The sequence below is a fragment of the Oryctolagus cuniculus genome, chromosome 5, assembly GCF_964237555.1.
Source record: "Oryctolagus cuniculus chromosome 5, mOryCun1.1, whole genome shotgun sequence".
Taxonomy (NCBI): Eukaryota; Metazoa; Chordata; class Mammalia; order Lagomorpha; family Leporidae; genus Oryctolagus; species Oryctolagus cuniculus.
In genome coordinates this window covers 170,183,028-170,202,589 of record NC_091436.1, presented here as the reverse complement: position 1 = coordinate 170,202,589, position 19,562 = coordinate 170,183,028, and the positions used below count along the sequence as shown (strand labels likewise).

General features: G+C 47.0%; 3 non-coding genes across 3 annotated transcripts; all 3 read left to right on the top strand.

The window, feature by feature from the left end:
- The first annotated feature begins 4,873 nt into the window (after positions 1–4,873).
- On the top strand, positions 4,874–4,955 carry TRNAS-GCU (transfer RNA serine (anticodon GCU)). Its single transcript has one exon. It is a non-coding gene; the product is annotated as a tRNA-Ser (tRNA).
- A 2,615-nt stretch (positions 4,956–7,570) lies between these two features.
- On the top strand, positions 7,571–7,643 carry TRNAM-CAU (transfer RNA methionine (anticodon CAU)). Its single transcript has one exon. It is a non-coding gene; the product is annotated as a tRNA-Met (tRNA).
- Positions 7,644–14,000: 6,357 nt separating this feature from the next.
- TRNAA-AGC (transfer RNA alanine (anticodon AGC)) lies at positions 14,001–14,073 on the top strand. Its single transcript has one exon. It is a non-coding gene; the product is annotated as a tRNA-Ala (tRNA).
- The last annotated feature ends 5,489 nt before the right edge of the window (positions 14,074–19,562 follow it).

Genomic DNA, 19,562 nt, shown 5'->3' with positions numbered 1-19,562 from the left:
GTGCAGGTGAATAGCAGGGGTAACTTTTAGTGTTTTATTGAATAGCAATGTATCTGTGATTGACAGCAATTCAAAATACGTTTCAGAATTGCAAGTGGAAGGATACTGAATGTTCCCCAAACAAAGAAATGATGATGCTGTAGATGTCTGCATATGGCAGTCATCATACCCTGATCAGAACACATTGTGTCAAGTGTTGAAATGTCATGCTGTACCATGAATCTGAGCAATTACTATCTGCCTATAAAAATAAACTATATACTTGAGTCATATATATGTGAATGGTAGCTTCTCAAAAGAATTACACTTGAACAAACAGAGAAGCTCACATACTCCAAGCTCCCTATCTAGTAACTAAGGCAGAGAGATGGAAGAGACAGGCCCAGCCCTGGCCTGATGTAGGACTGGCAAAGGTTAGGCATAAGTTCCATTCTTCCTCTGGGTGGTTCAGATGGAACCTTTTTTTTTTTTTTCCTCCTCCTTACTCTGTCCTTACCCTGCATTTCCCAAAGAGCATTCCTACATACGACCTTGGACATACTACCTGGCCTCCCTCAGAACCAAAGTTGCTATCTGTAAACAGGCTGGTGCTTTATACCAGCCAGGTGTCCTGTGAAAAATAAGGAGCACATGAATGCAGTGCCTAAGTCAGTGCCCTGAAGAAGAGGAGACACCGTTGTCAGGGTCACTCTGGGTCCTCACCTTAGTTGTGGCTTTCTTCACATCTCTATTATTAGGTTCTGTGTGTTATTGTTGGTTTCAGGAACGGGAGATTCAGAAAAAGCACAATCATAATAAAGAAGCCAAGGATATGCCATCCTGAAAAGACTGAAGGACAGCAGACAGAAGACACACTTGAGTTAAAGCAACAACAAAAATCCCAGTGCCGGGAGGGAGAGTGCAGAAGGGCAGGGAGCCTGGGGGAAGAGCTCCCCACTGCAGGCTGAAAGCCCACTGCTGCCTGATGCCCCCAGCCTCCCTCATGCCTGGGAAACCCAGCAGCCCTGGGCTCAGAGCATCAGTGGTGCTGCTGCACAGCGGCTCCCTCCAGGGCCAGACAAGCAGACACTGCTGGGTGCATTGGGAAGGGATCCCCATCCTCTCCCTGGGTCCTCACACCTTCCTCTTCCACAGGCACAGGGGAGCTGAGACCCTCCCTCTCCCCACCTGCCCCTGACCAGCCCTGCCTGGGGCAGCCCCCCTGGCACTCAGCATCACTCACCTGAGCAGTGTGCAGGGGCTCTGGCTGGAGCTGTGGAGAGCAGCACAGCCAGGCCTCTTTATCCTTCCCTGAGTCCCAGTGCTCAGGGACACTCTCACTGCTGTCAACATGTCAGTGTCAGGAGTTTGGCTCTGCCAGGGGAAAAGGCTCCTTGTGCACTCTGTGGACCCCTGGAGCCAGCTCTGCCCTCTCCCTGCTGGGCCCTCATTTGCTGAGCCCAGAATCCTCCTGGTCCTAATTGTGGTGAACCTGCCCTGATGAGCAGAAGGCAGCTGGGTGAGGAGCAGGTGCAGAGGGCTCTGGGTTCCTGGGACCTGATTATGTTCTCATCCCACCCCCTCCTCTCACCACCAAACTCAGGACCAACTGGGAAGGAGTATTGTAGAGTCAGCAGTGGACACTTTCTCAACTTGTTTTCAAATTTTTAAAAATATGTATTTATTTATTTATTTTAGAGAATAACACAGCATTAAAAAAGTCAGAGAAGAGACAGAGAGATCTTTCATCCTCTGGTTCACTTCCCAAATGGCCACAATGACAAGGCTGGGCCAGATAGAAGCCAGGAGCCAGGAACTCCATCCAGATCTCAATGTGTCTGGCAGGGGTCCAAGTACTTGAGCCGTCCTTTGCTGCTTTCCCAAGCAAATTTGCAAAAGGCTAGGTCAGAAGTGGAGCAACCGGGACACAAACCAGCTATTCAGAGTAACTTTAGATTCACTATGAATGTTTGATTGGATATTTGTATTTGTGCCAAATGTATTGTTGGGATTTTTTCATAGAGTTTATATTAAATCTGCAGTTGGCTTTACATAGTATTGACTGATTTAAAATATTAAGTCTACCACCCATGAGGATGGGATGTCTTTCCATTTATTGTTTTAATTTCTTTTAGCAATGATTTGTAGTTTTTAGTGTACAAGTTCTTTTGCTTTTATGTTGAGGTTATTCCTAGTATTTTATTCTTTTTTATACTATTTTATTTTCAGATGTATTAGTTCACTCCCCAAATGGCTGCGATGGACATGGTTGGGCCAGGCTGAGGCCAGGAGCCGGTACCTTGTTATGAGTCTCCCATGTGAGTACAGGGGCCCAAGCTCTTGGGCCACCTTCCACTGCTTTCCCAGGCCATTAACAAAGAGTTGGATCAGGAGAGGAGCAGCTAGGACAGAAACCAGTGCCCATATGGGATGCTAGCACCTCAGGCTGAGGCTTAACCTACTATGCCACAGTGCAGGCCCCTGAAGTAGGCAACCTTGTCTTGTTCTTCTTATTGGAAGCAAAGCTTTAGTGTTTTACCCTGGAGGATGATGTGAGCCCGAGGTGTGCAATTGTGGCCTTCAATATGTCGAGGTATTTTTCTCCTAACCCCTGGTTTCCCAGGGTATTTTAATGAAGGGCACTGAGTTTTGTGAAATGTTTTTTCTGTGTCAATTGAGAGGGTTATGTGATTTTTCCTTCATTCATTGCTAAATCCAATGTAATTTTTTTCTGCCAGTGTATATAAAATATGCTAAAATAAACATTTGGGGTATAGAGTTGGGTCTAAGGATATACAGAAGCATCTCCCCATATCAATCTGTTTCTCTCTGATTCCATTTCAAAGAAAATGAAAAATTTTAAATGAAAAAATAAAATTTATGCAGATAAAACATCCTCAAAAGGAATACAATACATTAAGGTATTTTTAAAAATGGGCTTAATGTCCATGGATGTCACTTTTATAAAGCTTATAGAAATCCTTCTGCAAATTGTTTATAGATAATATAAAAAGAGAATAAAATTAGCTTGTAGCTTTTATTTCTCTTAAATTCGGTAAGCTCTTTTCTGCCCAAAGATTCCTTATTCACCAAAGAATCTCACTAACTCTCTGTTTGAACATATTCTCCCATTATTTTCATCAAAATGGTCTTATTAAAATGAGAATAGAGGCCCACATTGTGGCTCAGGGGGTTAAGATGCACCTGTGATGTCAGCACCTCTTACAGGGATGGTTTCTGATCCAGCTCCCTACTAAGGCACTTGAAAAAGCAGTAGCAGAAGGTCCAAGTGCTTTGGCCTCTGCCACCCATGGGGGAGAGCCAGGTAGAGTTCCAGGCTCCTCACCTCTGCTTGGCCAGGCACCAGGTGAGGCAGCCCTTTAGGGAGTGGACCAGGAGGAGGAAGAATTCTCTTGCTGCCTTGTCCTCTCTTTCTGTAACTCTGCTTTTCAAATAAATGAATACATGGTTCTGGTGCCCCACTGGTCTGTTGTCTGATGAATGCAATGGATGGGGAAGATATGCAGAGGGAAGATCACATGGCCAGCCTGGAAGGAGAGAGAGACAGAGAACACACACTCCAGGCCCAAGGTGGCTTGGCTTATATAACCAACCTTCTGAGAACTCCCCTCCATGACTTAAAGAACTCCCACTGGGCCCACCTCCAGGCACCATAACTTGATGAAGTCTCAACACTGGATCCAATAGCCCATAACATTAACCCATGAATCATTAATAGAACATTTTGAGGACAAGGCTGTTAAGCTATAGGGCTTTAAAGGACTTCTAAACTACATAGCAGCTAATATGAAGATTTACCTCTTTGTGATATAAAGGGAGAGGTTACTAACAGTGGTTAAATATGCTTGCCATTCTGCAGCTGTTTTGATTAGCTCACATTATTCTAAGCAGTGCTCTTTCAGTTTGTCAGAAAGGGGAAAAGACATCTTGGTAAATAATATATAGATACGCTAATATAAATGTTTCTATTATTTTGTACTTTTCAGGGTAAAAAGAAACTCTTTTTCACGCACAAAAGCAACACCTAATTGTCAACAGATTAAATTAAAAATTATTTCGGCCATCTTTTAATTCTTCTGTCGATTATTAACATTCACGAGCAATTTATGACACAACTAACCACCTGTGGACGTGTTGATGATGCCTTCACAAATCTAAGCTTGTGAATTCATTGTGCACGTTCCCTCCGTTTCCCTGACATACACGATGGAAACATTTACACTAAAAGGACGTCTGTATCACTGGATTATAATCTAGTACAAAAAACCCATGCGTGCGTGCGTGCGTGCGTGCGACATTACCAGATGGCTGACCGCAGCAATACATGTGGAAAGGACCAGTCTTTACAGAACAACTCTCTGCTCCCAGAGCTGTGCTTCGTGAGCCGCGCCCCTTGAGTGGGAGAGCCACGTGGAGGATAAAACGGTATGCACCTCTGCGCACACGGGGAGAAACCTGGGCCTGGAAGAGCCGCTTCCGCAAGCGCTGAGAAAAGCGCACCTGGAAAGGAGGAGCTACAAGGGCCCTGGACCCTCCACAGGCTGCGGCGTGGTAGGTGATGGGCGCCTTCCAAGGGGACTCCAGGTCCAGGCCGAATCCGTCTCCACAAGGACCGGGGGCGCTGGGTTAACAGGCAGAGGCAGGTGGAGGGGAGCCACGAGCCGCCTCGACCCAGCCTCCCGCCTTCTCCGTCTCTTCCAAAGCAAAGAGCCGCCCACGTCTGCAGCCTCCGGCCTGCTCCGGCTTCCTCCGGGTTCCGCCGTCAGTGCCCCGCGTCGCCACCCTGGACCGCGGCGTCCTCCGGCCCGGACACGCTCGGCGCCGCGGCGCGGGCCCTGTGACAGGCAAGCCTTCGGGAGTGGCCCCGCGCGGGGACGAGGTGGCCGAGTGGTTAAGGCGATGGACTGCTAATCCATTGTGCTCTGCACGCGTGGGTTCGAATCCCACCCTCGTCGGCGTCCTGCTTTTAGGGCTGGCAAACGGCTCACGGGCGGCTGCAGCGTGCGCTCCCTCTGGTTCTGTGGCCTTTGCCCGCTTGAGCTGCGCGCCCACTTCTCCGGGTCCGGGCCTCCTGGCGGGGCCGCTTCCCCCTCCTCCCTCTCTCCCGTTTTGTAACAGGCCTGAGCTTGCATCCATGGCATTGATTTGGCAGACGTCCGAGGACATCTTGCCGCTGTCACCCCGATTTCACTCCACGTAGCCCCTTTCTCGGTGTTTGCCACACTCCTGAAAGGGCCGTGACGTCTAGGCGGATCTCCCGCCGGGCCGGGTTCCCGAGCCTCCGAGTGGCAGACGGCGCCCTGAGTGTAGGCGGCGGGAACCGGGTGGGAGCGCTCCCAGCGCTGCTTCTGCCACCGCCCAAGAGGGCAGTTCCAGGGGAAAGTGAGGCGAACTCTGGCGAAGGAGGAGGGAACGCAGTTGAGTGTCCGAGGGATGGAGACAGGAGTTTTACTTTAATTAATCAATTGATTTCATTTTTATTTAATTAAAGGAAGTTTTATTTTGGTGTTAGAAGAATGTATTGGTCATGCACCTGGAATCCTTTATGGATCTTGCTAACAACTGATGGTTTTATTTATTTATTTGAAAGAGTTACAACAACTGATGCTTTTCAAACAAAAGTTGGAAAGGTAAGGATTGTAGCTCTGTGCAGTGTAGGACATGGTGCTGTGCTGTAGGCATTCCCTGAGTCACTCAGTGGCCGCTCACACCTCTCCCAGGGTCCCGCAGGGCACTGTTCTTGTTCCTGGAGAGCACTGCCTGCTGCCTCAAGTGTAGGCTTCTCCCTGGAGGCTTTCACCCAATTGACCACTGCAATCCTATCTTCAAAACCTATGCAGTTTGCCTGAGTGTGAGAACTCAAAAAATATGGAATATAGGGAGTGAGAGCACAGAATAAGTGACAGCTCTGAAGTACAAAGGAGTAGGAATTAAAGATATAAAAATTGGAAATAAGAGCCTAACCAGGAATGATACACCAATAAAAATTACTTAAATATATGTGTGTGTATAGTGAACCAAAGAGGAGGTACAACAGAAGATATAATGTTGCTAAATTTGAGAGATGGTAACGAGGTTGGTCTAAATATCACAACTTTCCCATGGCAGCCTCTCCCATGTACCTGACATGGAGAACAAGACAAATCAGCACTGCCTGAAGTAGTCATTGAGGTTTGACTCAGAGGAAGGGATTAAGTGTCTGGGAATGAAATTAACAGTGGTGTATTCAAACCGAGCCATGAAGAGTTTACTGAGCAACAAGAATAGACAGGAAGTGTCGAGATGAATATGCAGCTGAGAATAGCTCAGTGGAAAAATGTGGTTACAGTTGGTGTGCTAGAATGTAGGTGCCCCATATAAGCATAATTGGGTAATTCCTTTATTGATGTTGGATTGCTAAAACTTGATTGAACTTAGACTCTCAAGCATAAAATAATAACTAAACAAATCTAAAGAGTAGGAGGCATGGAAGAGAAACTGGAAACATACTGCTTAAAAGACTTATTTATTTGAAAGCATTACAGAGAAAGAGGGAGAGACAGAAACAGAGAGAGCTTCCGTCTGCTGGTTCACTTCCCAAATGGTAGCAACAGAGCAACAGCTGGAGCTGGGCCAGGTGGAAGCCAGGAGCCAGGAGCTAGCAGCTTTGTCTGGGTCTCTCAAGTGGGTGGCAGAAGCCCAAACACTTGGGCCATGTTTTGCTGCTTTCCCCAGGCAGCTGAATCAGACCTGGAGCAGCCAGACACAAACCAGCACCCATATGGGTGCCAGCATCCTAGGTGGCGGCTTACCCCAGGGCCGGCCCTGGAACTGGAAATCTTGATCTGCAGGACACCCTGCTCAGCGGGAAGCACACCAGCTACCTCTCACCTCTAGCATACTTAGACTGCTTCTCAGCAACACCATTGACATAGGAAGATGAACTCTGCATCGATTTTCCTGTGAAATCTTCCACAAGATTTGAAGTCGCAGTGGCTGGAAGCCTCTCCCACTTGGTGAAAGAGATAGATCAGCTTCTAGAAGCTCAGAGGACCCTAAGCAGGTTGCCTATGAAGGTCCATATCCAGGTCAATCATAATCAAGTTCCTGAAAATTAAGACAATGAAGCTCCCAAAGCAGTCTGAGAAAAATAGCGCATTACCTACAAGGGAGCAAAGATTATCAAGTGACAGTGACCTTGCAATAAACCTCACCCCTGAGGCATGGATCCCCTGACCCTATTGAGTTCTGAGTCTGACTGGTAGTGCTCAGAGACTCTTTGGGTCCCCAGGCATCGGGGTCAATTCAGGTCAGTGTCCGTTTGCATCTCTTTGCCATTGCACAGCCCCCCCCCCCCCATGTAAGTGATCCCATTTCCCATGAGGAAGACTGAGAAGCTCATCAGTGAAGGTTTGTGGCAGAGTCCCCAGGGAGCCTGGGTTCCCCTTTGCTGCAGGGGCTCTGAGTTTCTGAAGTGGTTCAAGTGAGAGTTAAGTGAGGAGTTGTGAGCACGTGGCCTAGCAATTCAAGGCAGAATTCAAGTCAGACAGACATGCTTTCTGTGTATACAAATCAGAGATTTTGAGGGCTTGCCTCCTTAGCGCAGTAGGCAGCGCGTCAGTCTCATAATCTGAAGGTCCTGAGTTCGAGCCTCAGAGGGGGCAGCTGAACTTTTGTCCCAAGTTAAGGCTCTGGGGCCAGTGTTGACAATGCATTCCCCTATGCATTCCCCTATCAGCACCACCATCAAGGAAATACAAAAACCTTAACAGTAGATAAAAGGCTCAGGTGATCTCCAAATGCTTCTACTTCAGTTCTTAGGGTGCCATTATCCCAAAGATTTCATGAGTCAGACCAATCTACTGTCTGTGAGTACTTGGTAATGGAGGTGGCAGTTGTTCTAGGATCCTGGGACTGTCCTCTGATTGTATTTGGTGCAGCTATGGTGAAAAGCACTTCCTGTGGAACTCCCTATTGTGCAAGGGCAGATCTATTAATCTAAATTGTCTCGGCCATTGCAGTCTCCCTTAGGCCTTGGACACCTTCCTTTGTGGTACCCTAAGGTCTGATAGTTGACTAAATTTAGAAGAGTCCATACTTGGTGCAGTTTTGATTCCTTAACCAACCCACGAATTTTCAGAGCCATTCCCAGTCCCTCAAATAAAAATGAAATTCAGAATCTCCACTTAGTGGCTTCACCAATGAATTTTGCCTGATCTAATTTTATGTTCCTTCTGTGTGGACCATTCTCACTCTGATCTCCACCTCAAATCCCGAACAATCCAGAAACGGTTTCTGAAGTAAAGATTAAATATGTTCTGATATACATGGCTTCGCTGCAACACCTATCTTGCTCTGAAACATATTCCTGACCTTTTATGACTTTGCATAGCATCCTTTGCTACCACAATCACATTGGCCATCATGGGGTCATCAGTTTCATAAACACCTAGAGGAAAATCTGACCCCTCCTGTATGGACCTTGCCAAAGCAAAAACATCAGGCGGAATCTAATCCAGCCCATCAGTCTAGTTGTGCATTTATGGAAAATAATGCGGAGAATACATTTTTTCCTCCAACAACCTTTGATTTAAGGAATACACATTTCATGCATTTCATAAGTACAACTTTAGGAACATAGTGATTCTTCCCACTGTACCCTCCCTCCCACCTCTCTTCCTCCTCCGTATGCTAACTCCATTCTTATTTTTTCTAGTATCTATATTCAATTATCTTTATACACATATGATTATACTAAGAGTTCAACAAATAGCATGAAATTAAAAAAAATGTTCTTCAGCTGTTGAGACAAGGGCTGTTCAAAGTCATTGCATCTCAAAGTGTTGATTTCCCTTCTATAGTTTACCTTTTTGGTGCTCTATTTGTATTAGGGAGAATGTATGGTATTTTTCCTTTTGGGACTGGCAACAGCATGTTTCATGGCACCACAGGAATGGGTATAATTCAAATGTCAAGAAGTCTACTGCACAAATGTCCCAGTTCTTTAATCGATGAAATTAAATTTCAAAGGCAGTACAAACATTATAGATAACAACAGATTTCAGAGACACTCCCAAAGAACACATGTTGGATACTACTAAGGTCTTCTTTCCTTATTTTTATCCAATCTGATAATCTAGGCCAACTGAAGTAGAAGTTAATCATTTTATCATGATGTGTAGGTAAATGAACATTTAATTCCCAAACGAGTTGTAGAAAATAAGTGAGAAAAAAATAATGCTGTTTGTATCAAGTACAATGAAATGGAAGTGAAGGAAATAAGAGCTAGAGGATAATGTTGGAAAGATTAGTAATACTAAGATTATATTGCATTTTCACAAGTGTTCTCACCTACTGTCCCCATAAGCCACCGATGTGGCAGAGAAGTGGCAGTGAGGGCATCTCAGCACCCACACATCACACCCCATTTCAGGTGCCTTATTCTGTCCGGGTGCGGTCTCCCCAAAGGAAGCCACAGAGAAGCTCCAGAGTGTTACTTGGAAGACAGTGAAAGAGACACAGGGAAAACAAAACCGACAACACAGCAGTCAGGTAACCTTGTGCATCAGCCAAGGTGGGACTGTTAAGTACTGCCTTGGAGGTTCTGTGTTTTTAGAAGTCCGATCTGTATGACTGGGACATACCCCAGACAGGACCCTCCCCCTCCCCACAGTGAAGGAATCCACTGGAAATAAAGTGAGTCCCAGTTTCCTCAGCCCACTAGGAAGACAGTGCTTGGAACACAAAAGTTTGAGAAGCACCTGAATCTCTAAGCAGGATGATTGGTGACGTCCATCTACATGAGGCCAGTCTGTGAAGAATGCGCAAAAGACAGTACAGAGTCAAAGAATGTGAACCAACAACTTATCTGAAAAGAAGTCCTGAAAACTGTCCCATTAGTAACCACTACAAAAAGCACATTAAACACCTAAGAATAAATTTTATTAAGAAGATGAGAGATCTGTACCCTCAAAATATAAAATATTGATAAAAGACATTGAAGACACAAATAATAGAGATAGCCAGTCTTCACGGATTGGAACAATTCACACAGTTAAAATGTAGTGGGCGAGGTAGGGTCTAAACCCCTATTCCAGGTCATTTTCTTTTACCTATTGAAGCATTCTAAGTTCAGGCACAAATACAGTGCACAAAGTGATGGAACAAGGACATAAGCCTCAGCCATTCTTGCTCATTGCCCAAAAGATAGATAAACATAGGAATGTATTCCTTGCCTTTGAATCTCAATTGGGCCTCATACCCTATTGCCTTCACACCCCCACCCTGTATTCTTTTCCAGGCTCCCAAGGCCCATCAGTGTGCATACAGGCAGCTGGTCACCCACCTCTACGAATTTATTTTCTCTGAAGAAATGCGGTCTGGCTGTAAATTCGTACACTGCCTCCTCTCTAGTCTGCGCCTCTTTTCCTAACACAAAGTGATCAAGTTTATTTAAATAGAGGAAAAAAACACGCACTTGGGCATGGCTCAGGAACAGAGTGGGCCAGGAAGGGACAGGATGGGGAGAGAAGTACAGAAATGGTGCCCTGGAGAGAGCAAGCCCCTCCAAGTTGCTGGCTTCTGGTGAGGTGGAAAGGGGCGTGGTTACCTCATACCACCTCCAAGTCCCAGGTGAGGGGAGATACATCCTGGGAAAGGGGTTATTTGACTGTCAGGTAGTGGATAGGATTACATTGGGCAGGGGAGGTGTGGCTTCCAGCTTGTGGACTTAATCTAGCACCCTGCCTGATCCCATATAAAAAATGTCACTGGTAATCAAAGTAATAAGCAGATTCACTTCAAATCTACTATAAATCCATAGTAATCAAAATAACATGGTACTGGCATGAAGACAGACATGTAAAGCAATGGGACTAAATTGGGTGTCTGCTGCAGTGGTTAAAGCACTAGTTGAGATGCCTACACCCCATAATCAGAGTGCCTGAATTCCAGAGTGCTGAGTTGGAATTCCAGTTCCAACCCAATATCAGCTTCTGCTAATATACAGCCTGGGAGGCAGTAAGTTTTGGCTCCATTACTTGGGTGCTTGTTTTTCTGGTTTCTGGCTTTGGCCCAGGGCCAACACTGGCTGTTGGATGAATTTGGGGAGTGAACCAGTGGATGGAAGACCTTTCTCTCCCTCTCTCTTTCAAATAATCAGAAACTGGATGTGAGGGCGATCTGCCTGTGATCTCTGCCACCCCATTGATCGCCAGGGTTGATTCAGCTGATCTGGCTGGCTAGGCGGGTGTCCCCTTCCTCCTTCACCTTCCAGGTCCCTCCTGAAGCTGCGTGCTCAGTGGAAGAGGACAACCTTCCCCGCTAGAGGAGGACCGGTCTTCGGTCAAGGGTATATGAGTAGCTGCGCTCCCCTGCTAGAACCTCCAAACAAGCTCTCAAATAGTTAGAAATTAAAAGCAAAACAATAGAGAGTCCAGTAAAAAACCCAAACATATTTGAATATAGTCTTTGGGTTTTTGACAAAGGCATCAAGAATATACAATCAAGAAAGGATAATCTCTTCACGAAATGGTGTTGGGAACCTGGGTACTACATGCAGAAGAATGAAAATTAGAACTGTATCTTCCCAATACAAAACACCAACTAAAAATGTACTGACAACTTAAAGGTAAGACCAGAAAATCTAAAATTCCTAGAAGAAGAAAGGTAGAGGAGAAGCTCCTAGTTGTGAGTCATAGTCATATTTCTTTGGATGGGACACTAAATCTCAGGCAACAATGGCAAAAAGTAGACAAATAGGACTGCAGAAACATAAAAATCTTTTGCAAATCAAAGGAAACCAACAGTATTATGAGAAGGCAGCCCAGGGTTATGGAAAAGTATTTACAAACTACATATCTGATTAGAGGTTATGAAAAAAAATTACATAGGCCTGCGCCGCAGCTCAATAGGCTAATCCTCCACCTGTGGCGCCCACCCCAGGGTTCTAGTCCCCAGGGCACCGGTTCTGTCCAGTTTGCTCCTCTTCCAGTCCAGCTCTCTGCTGTGGCCCAGGAGTGCAGTGGAGGATGGCCCAAGTGCTTGGGCCCTGCACCCCATGGGAAGCACCCCAGGAGAAGCACCCGGCTCCTGGCTTCGCATCAGCACAGTGCGCCGGCTGCAGCGGCCATTGGGGGGTGAACCAATGGAAAAGGAAGACCTTCCTCTCTGTCTCTTTCATTGTCCACTCTGCCTGTCCAAAAAAAAAAAAAAAAAAATACATAGAGAAAGTTCACCACAAGACAAATCGCAAAATACACCCAACACTGGAATAAAGAAGGTTTATTGTGGGATGGGGGAAACCCAACAGGATGCCTCCCATGCATGAGAGAATAGCAGCCTGTAAGAACAGGTCTTATAAAGCTTTGCAGAGGTGAGGAAGTGGGAGCAGTGAATCCCGTTAGGGTGGGGGTGACACTTGTGCTTGGGCCATTTGGTCACCTGACTTCTAGTAAGCCAGGCTGGGCTTAGGATTGAAGCTTATTGTACAAAATGGCAGTGCAGCCACAGCCTAAGGTCGTACTCCAGATAATATGGTAACATTTTACTAACACGTCAGACACTCACCCAACTCAACAGAAAATCTGATGAAAACCTGGCAAAGAATCTGAAGGGACATTTTACCAAAGATGAGGCAACAAGTATATTTAGAAAAGCTCAGCAGGGAAGCACAAATCAAAACTACAGTGAAATATGATCTCAAATCTATTAGAATGACTATCATCAAAAAGTACAACTTAGCAAGTGCTTGGGGAGGTGTGAATTAAAAAGAACCTTGCACTCTATTGGTGGACAATGAATTAGTGGAGCCATTATGGAAAATAGTATGATGCTTCCTCACCAAAATAAAGACAGAATTTGCATGGATCAAGCAATGTCACGACTGGTCACCCACTAAAAGGAAATGAAATCTGTTTACCGAGAGATACTGGGGCATCCATGTACAAGACAGCTTTATTCAAAATAGTCTAGGCATGACCTCAATATCACTGTCCATGAGCTAGTAAATGGAAAAATAAAATGTGGTATAGACACACAAAGGCATGTAATTCAGCCTTTAAAATAACAAGAAAGAAAGGGGGAGAAAGAGAGGGAGGGAGGTAGAGAGACCTGTCACTGAAGCAGCATGGAAGAGCCCCGAGGGCGCCATGATGGATTAACTCAGGACCACAGAGAAGAAGGCACGTGATTGCCCTCAGGGGTGGGATCTAAAAAGTCCCACTCGCAGAAGCAGAGAGAAACGTGCTGGGTACCGCGTACAAGGAGCAGCCGCGGGTGGGGTGGGGGTGAAGATCCGAGGAGGTGCAGGTCAAAGCACGCGGGTCCGGGTCCGGGAATGAGGAGACCTGTTGCCCAGCACGGCGGCTGGTCTTGACGGGGACGTCGTGTGAGGACCGCGGCGAGCAGGCTGTAGTTCTCCACAGACAGGACGTGGGCAGCGAGTGCGCACCGCCTGGAGGACCCGGTCACGCGCATTTCATACACAGCGCTCGCTGTCCACTAAAAGAGCGCGTTTCCAAGTGGTCTCCACACAGCCACCAGGGAAGACAGACGTCCTCCTGGCGGTGTTTCGGCGGTGTAGCGGTCATCACGCTGGCCTCCCACGCGAGAGCTCCCCGGTGCGAAACCGGGCGGGAGCAGCGGCTTTTGCCTTTTCTTCTTTCACCCGGGAGGTGGCCCCCGGCCCTGGCCACCCCGAGCTTCAGTGCAGCCCCGCGAGTGGCTGCTCCCCGGCGTCTTCTCCCGAACACGCGGGGTTGCGCCGTGGGATTCCGGCAGCACCGCGTGTCTCGGCGCCCACCCCCTCAGCGGGCCGTGTCCCCTGCAGGACGGAGGCGGCGTAGGCCTCGCCCGACCCCGGCCATTGAGGGTAGACGCTCGCTGGGTAGAGTCCCGGACGTGGTGAGAGGGGCTGACCGGCTCTGTGCTCCAGCCGGCCCCGGGAGCAGCCGGAGGCGCAGATGTGCAGATGCGCAGCCGCCAGGGCTCAGGGAAACCAACAAGAGAAGGCGGTGGCAGGCGGGGAATTAGCTCAGGTGGTAGAGCGCTCGCTTAGCATGCGAGAGGTGGTGGGATCGATGCCCACATTCTCCATAGCTTGCTTTTGAAGAAATCCAGAAAATACCCGCCACAACACTCCTCTGGACACAACACGATAGGACTCTTGGCCACCTCACGCGACAACGCTATATGGTGCTGGGGCTTTTCCCCCAGTGGGTCAGAGGAACTGGGGTCACAAAAGCCAAAGATACTCAACTGTCCTTTTGCTCCTCGGTTGCTTTGGTAACTGGCCCCATATTTAGCACAGGACCGCAAAAGCCCTGTACACTGGATGGCAGTCCCAGCTTCCTGAACAGGAAGTGAGCAAGTGGAGTACTTAGTCCACAGGTCCTGCTGTGACTGTGCAAACACCCACAAGGTGGACCCCCTTGGGGACTCCTGGGCAGACCTCTGCCATGTGACATATGTCTCTCATGCTACACAACACACTATGGACTCTGAGACCTGACCACTGGCTCCCACACACTCCAGAAATCTCTCCAAAGCATTCAATAGGCTTTGGAAGTGGAGTGGGCATTGAATCACAACACAGAGCTGGTGACACTTGCAAGTCACACACACCTGTGCACTGCCTGCAAAAACAATAGTAGCAACCCTGGATAAAAGATGCAGAGGAAACAGTGCTGGACGCTCAGAGTGGCCCAGCTACATCCCACATTATTCAGCATGTGGAGAACTAGGAAATCCTAATTCCTGTGTGGTGGCAATACATAGATTCCAATGATGAGAAGATGTAGATATTGGATATTTGACAAATATCATCAAACAGTTGTAACAGTGTTTCAAGAAGTAATGACAGATTCTCTTGAAATGGGCAGAAAGCCAGGAAGTCTCAGGAAAGAATGGAGTATACAAAGAAGCCAGAGCTGTAATTTGATTTGTTGCATAAATCAGGACAATTAAAACCAATCAAACAAAACACTCCATGGGCTCAGTGACAGAATAGAGAGGACAGAGGGTGGGTTCAGTGAAGTCAAACAGAAAACAGTGACCAAGCACAACAGAACGATAGACAAGGAAACACACCCTCATATTACAACCTCAATAGAATCAGGCCAGGGTTTGACTCAGTATGTTCCATTGCCACTTGCGCTGGTTCTAGTCCAGGCTGCTCCATTTCATGAAAATGGGAAAGATGGTGTCTGGGCCCCTGCCATGGATGTGGGAGACCCCCACTGAATGGAAGACAGCTCTGGGAGCCAACTCTGCCTTTCAAATACATAATATGTCTTCTTTGTATCAGAGAGCAAAGGATGAGGTGAAAATCTACTTGAGTGGTTAATGGCTAAAAACTTCCCAGATTTGGCAAAGGACAGCATCCTACAGATTCAAAAATTTCAATCTACCAGCAGCATAAACTCAAAGAAATTATACCAGGCTCATCACAATCAAACTGCTAAAGAAAAGGGGTCTGGCAAACTGCCAGAGGCAAAAGAGGGGAATACAATTTTAATGATTATGGTTTCTCATCAGAGGACTCTTGCTTGCAACAGCACTGAAAGGAAGACATGGGAACAAAGTGTCTACCCTCTGAGGACACATAAAGCAAATATGGTCAGGGCCAGAGCTTCAAAAATGTCCTGGGAGACACATTCTGTCTTTCCATTCCTTTTTCCACAAACTTTTACAAACCTGCTGATTTAGTATCCATTCTTAAAAAGAAGACTCTGCCATTTACAACAACACAAATTATGTGGCTGCTTTTATTCAAAGTGAAACCCCCCAGACACAGAAAGAAAAACAGTGCATGATTTCCCAGGTCTGTGGACTCTAAAGCCAGCTGCGTATTCAGGAGCTGAGAGTGGAAAGGTGGTTGAGGGGCAGAGACACAGGGATATGGTGAGGAGCTGGCCTAGGAGTACCAAGTTGCTGTTCCTGGGAGGAGAACCCAGAGATGGAACCACACAGAGCAAGGCGACTGCGGTTAGTACAGCGTCCTGTGCTGTAACTTCCTGAGACCCCAGTGCTGCACCCCATGTGCAAAATGCTAACCACCTGAGATGGGCACTTTATTAGTCTGCGGGAATCACTTCAATGTGTAGATATGAAAAGACTCGGGTTCCCCTCTCCCCAAGGGCTTCTCAGGAGAAGCGGCCGCCCTCTCCCGTCCCAGGGGCGGGCGCGTTCGTTCCCGTGAGGGTTGGAGCGCGGCTTTGGTAACTCCCACTCAAGGGGCTCCCTGGTTCCCCGAGGATTCCCATTCCCCCGGGCTCGGGACCCCCGAGGCAGCGGCCGCGCTCTGCCTGCTCCCCAACCAGGACGCGTCCGATTTCGTTCTCGCCCGCAGAGCGCGCTCGGCGCCTCCAGCCGGTGGCTCCTGTGGGGACCAAACCCAAGCTAGGCCGGCTTCCCGCGCGCCCGGGGACACCCGGCCCGGGACACGGAGCGCACCTGGGGAGACTCGGCCGGGGACTCGGGTGGTGCCAGGGCTCTGGGACAGCGGAATGCGAGTCATGGGCCCTGGGCTCCGGTCTAGGCGGTTGATCACACTGATATGACAGGCATTGGGCTCTTCAGTGGTGCAATGGCGCACGGTACTTATAGAGGAGTGCATGTTCGGGGGATGCCTAGGTTGTGAGTTCGACCCTAACCTGAAATACCGTTTTCCAACACTCCCCCCCAACCCCCCTTCCTGACCCCCCTCGACTGTCTTTAAGGTCTTGGCAGTTCTCTGGTAGCCTTGATCCTTGCCACCCAGCTCCAGTCTGAATCCGTGGCGCCCCAAGGAGTAGCTTCTCTCTCTCTTTAGCTCGACTCTTCCTTTGGGACCCTACCCTGTAGGAAGGCGCTGCTGGCTACCTAATACAAATCCTGTCATGTCTTTGGTTGTTTTATTGCAAGCTCTTTGTTGAAAGAGAATTCCAAAATCCTTAGAAACACTTGCATGAGAAGTATTCACTCTCACTTCCTTTCATCGTGACCACCTGTGCCCTTCCGCACATGGACCCTAATCATCTTGATTTTGTTCTCTTCACTACACTTCCTGCTTTCCGTACTTTGAGTCCATCTTTATGTTATTGCTCATGTTGACATTAAATACTACAGTTTTTCTACTTGTTTTCTATTTATCCTATCTGTTTTATGCTTCTTTGACCATTCATTTGATATTGGTACATTTTAAAATGTATTTTTATGAAAATTATTATTGTTATTGTTATTTAGTCAAAGAGGGAGAGAGAAAAGGAATGAGGGCTGGAGAGAGAGAATTTCTATTTGCTGATTCACTCCCCAAATACAAAAAACTACCATGGCTTGAGCCAGGACCCAGAAATTGAACCAGGTCCTCATGTGGGTGGGTAGGAACCTAATGGCTGAGCCTTCAGGGATCAGAGTCCCATGGTCTGAAGTGGCAGAAAGCTCTTCTTCAACTCTAGGTATCCAGTGTTGTACAAAATAAAAGCAATTCTTAGAACATTTAGCAATAAAGAAACTTAACTTGCAACCTAACTTTGCTCCAGTCTATGCAGACTGAAGACAGTGTCACTGCAAGCAAGGTGGTTTGCTATCATCAAAGAACAAACCACCCTTCCCCAAGGAAATGACTGTGCATGAGGTCAAAAATTACACACTGAGAGAGTCCTGTAAAAACTGTAAATTTGTACATTGACTATGGAAAAAGTATGGAGATTCCTTAACAGACTAGAAGTAGAACTGCTCTTTGATCAGGCAATCCAACCACTGGGTATATAGCCAAAAAGACATGAAATACTGCTCTATCATGTGTCTACTGCAGCAGCATTAACAATAGTCAAGATACTGAATCAACCAAGGTGTTCATCACCAAATGGATGGGTGAAGAAAATGTGCATGTGGTATACATGCACAATGGCGCATTATCCTGCTTAGAGTGAAAACCTGTCATTGTCAGCAAAATGAATGTTTATAGAAGACATTAAGGAAAATAAAGCAGACTCAGACAAATATCACTTGCTTATTCCTTATATGTAGAAGCTGAAAACTCAACTTGAATACAGAATAGAAATTACTAGAAACAGGAAGGGATATGGGTGCTCAGAGGGAGTATGGGTAACAGATAAGAGTTAACAGGTAAGAGTTACATCAAAGGAATAAGACTGTAGTATCACACAGCATGGAGGGGTGACTACAGCTCAAAATAACCTAGGGTATATTTTATGGGTAATGAAAGAAAGGAGCTCCAGGCCCCCAAGCCTAAAGTAATGTCCAAGAAGGGGAATGTTAGGTACCTTGATTTGATTAGTACCTGATGTATACTTGCATTGAAATGTTGCACAGTAACCCATACCTGTTACTGTTAATTATTCTACATTATTTGCCATCAAAAAGTTTTTGAAAAACAGTAGAGTAGGGGGTACTTCATTACTGTTAGAGTGCGTTGACGAAAGACAGCAGGCAGGTGATCTGTGAGCCCTGAGTTGCTGGCCGAAACCGTACTTTCCATTCGATACCAAGATTCTTGGAGCGTTCAGAGAGCACAACAGCAGATACCCCAGCTCTACGCCACGTGCTCCACGTGGACACAAGGAGTCTCACTGGGACCATCACAATGTGCTCCTCAAGACTGGGCCGAACTTTTGTCCTTTCTCCCCTCGCTCTCCAGCTCATAGCCTCCCGTCTACAGGCAGCCTGGCCTTTCCTTTACTCTAAGCCGCTTCTTCTGACCCCTCATGTCTAAGAGTCAGAGTCAGTTATGAAGGACCAAATAATCAATCATTTTGTTGTGGATCGATCGCTCTGCCAGTGCCTTCCATTTATTAAAGATATAACACTCAGATCAAGGGAAGCTTCTGCAGACAGGTTTGTGTATCCCAGGATCACAGTGGGAATAGCCTTCAACTCTTTTCTTCTCTCACTCTCCCTCCTTCCAAAGTGACTGATCTCATGGGGGCCAGGGCTGTGAGTCACACACTTCGTGCAGAGAGCCACAGCCCGACTGGGTTATCTTGTGGAAGGAAAGTTCCTCATTCAACCTTACATTTAGAAGCAGCCAAGCAGTAAAATTGTACCAATATATTCCAATATTTATGGGGATTTCAGGTAAAGTTTTGTTTTCTTAGGGAAAAGAGATGGTGAAAAAGAGAGACAGAGGTAGGCAGTGGATAAAGCTGCTATCTGAGAAGCCAGTGTCCCATGTGGGTGCCAGTTCTTGGCCTGGCTGGCCAATTTTTGATGTAGCATTCAGCCAATGACCTGGGCAAAGCAGCAGAGGATAGCCCATGTGCTTGGGTCCCTGCCACCCATGTGGGGGACACAGGTGAAGCTCCTGACTCCTGGATTTGGACGGCCACGGCTTACCCAAAACTGGCTGCCACGTCCATCTGGAGAGTGAACCAGCAGATGGAAAATCTCTCTCCCTTTTTCTGTAACTCTTTCAAAATAAATAATCAAATAAAGAGACAAAAGACACAGAAAGAGTGTAAATACATATAGTCCCTTTTTCTCTGTTACTTACCCATTTTTGTTCATGCTCATGATGCTGACTATGCGGACTGAAGTACAGCAACAAGTGTTCAAGCAAGAAGATAAAAGCCCAGTGACAGGCA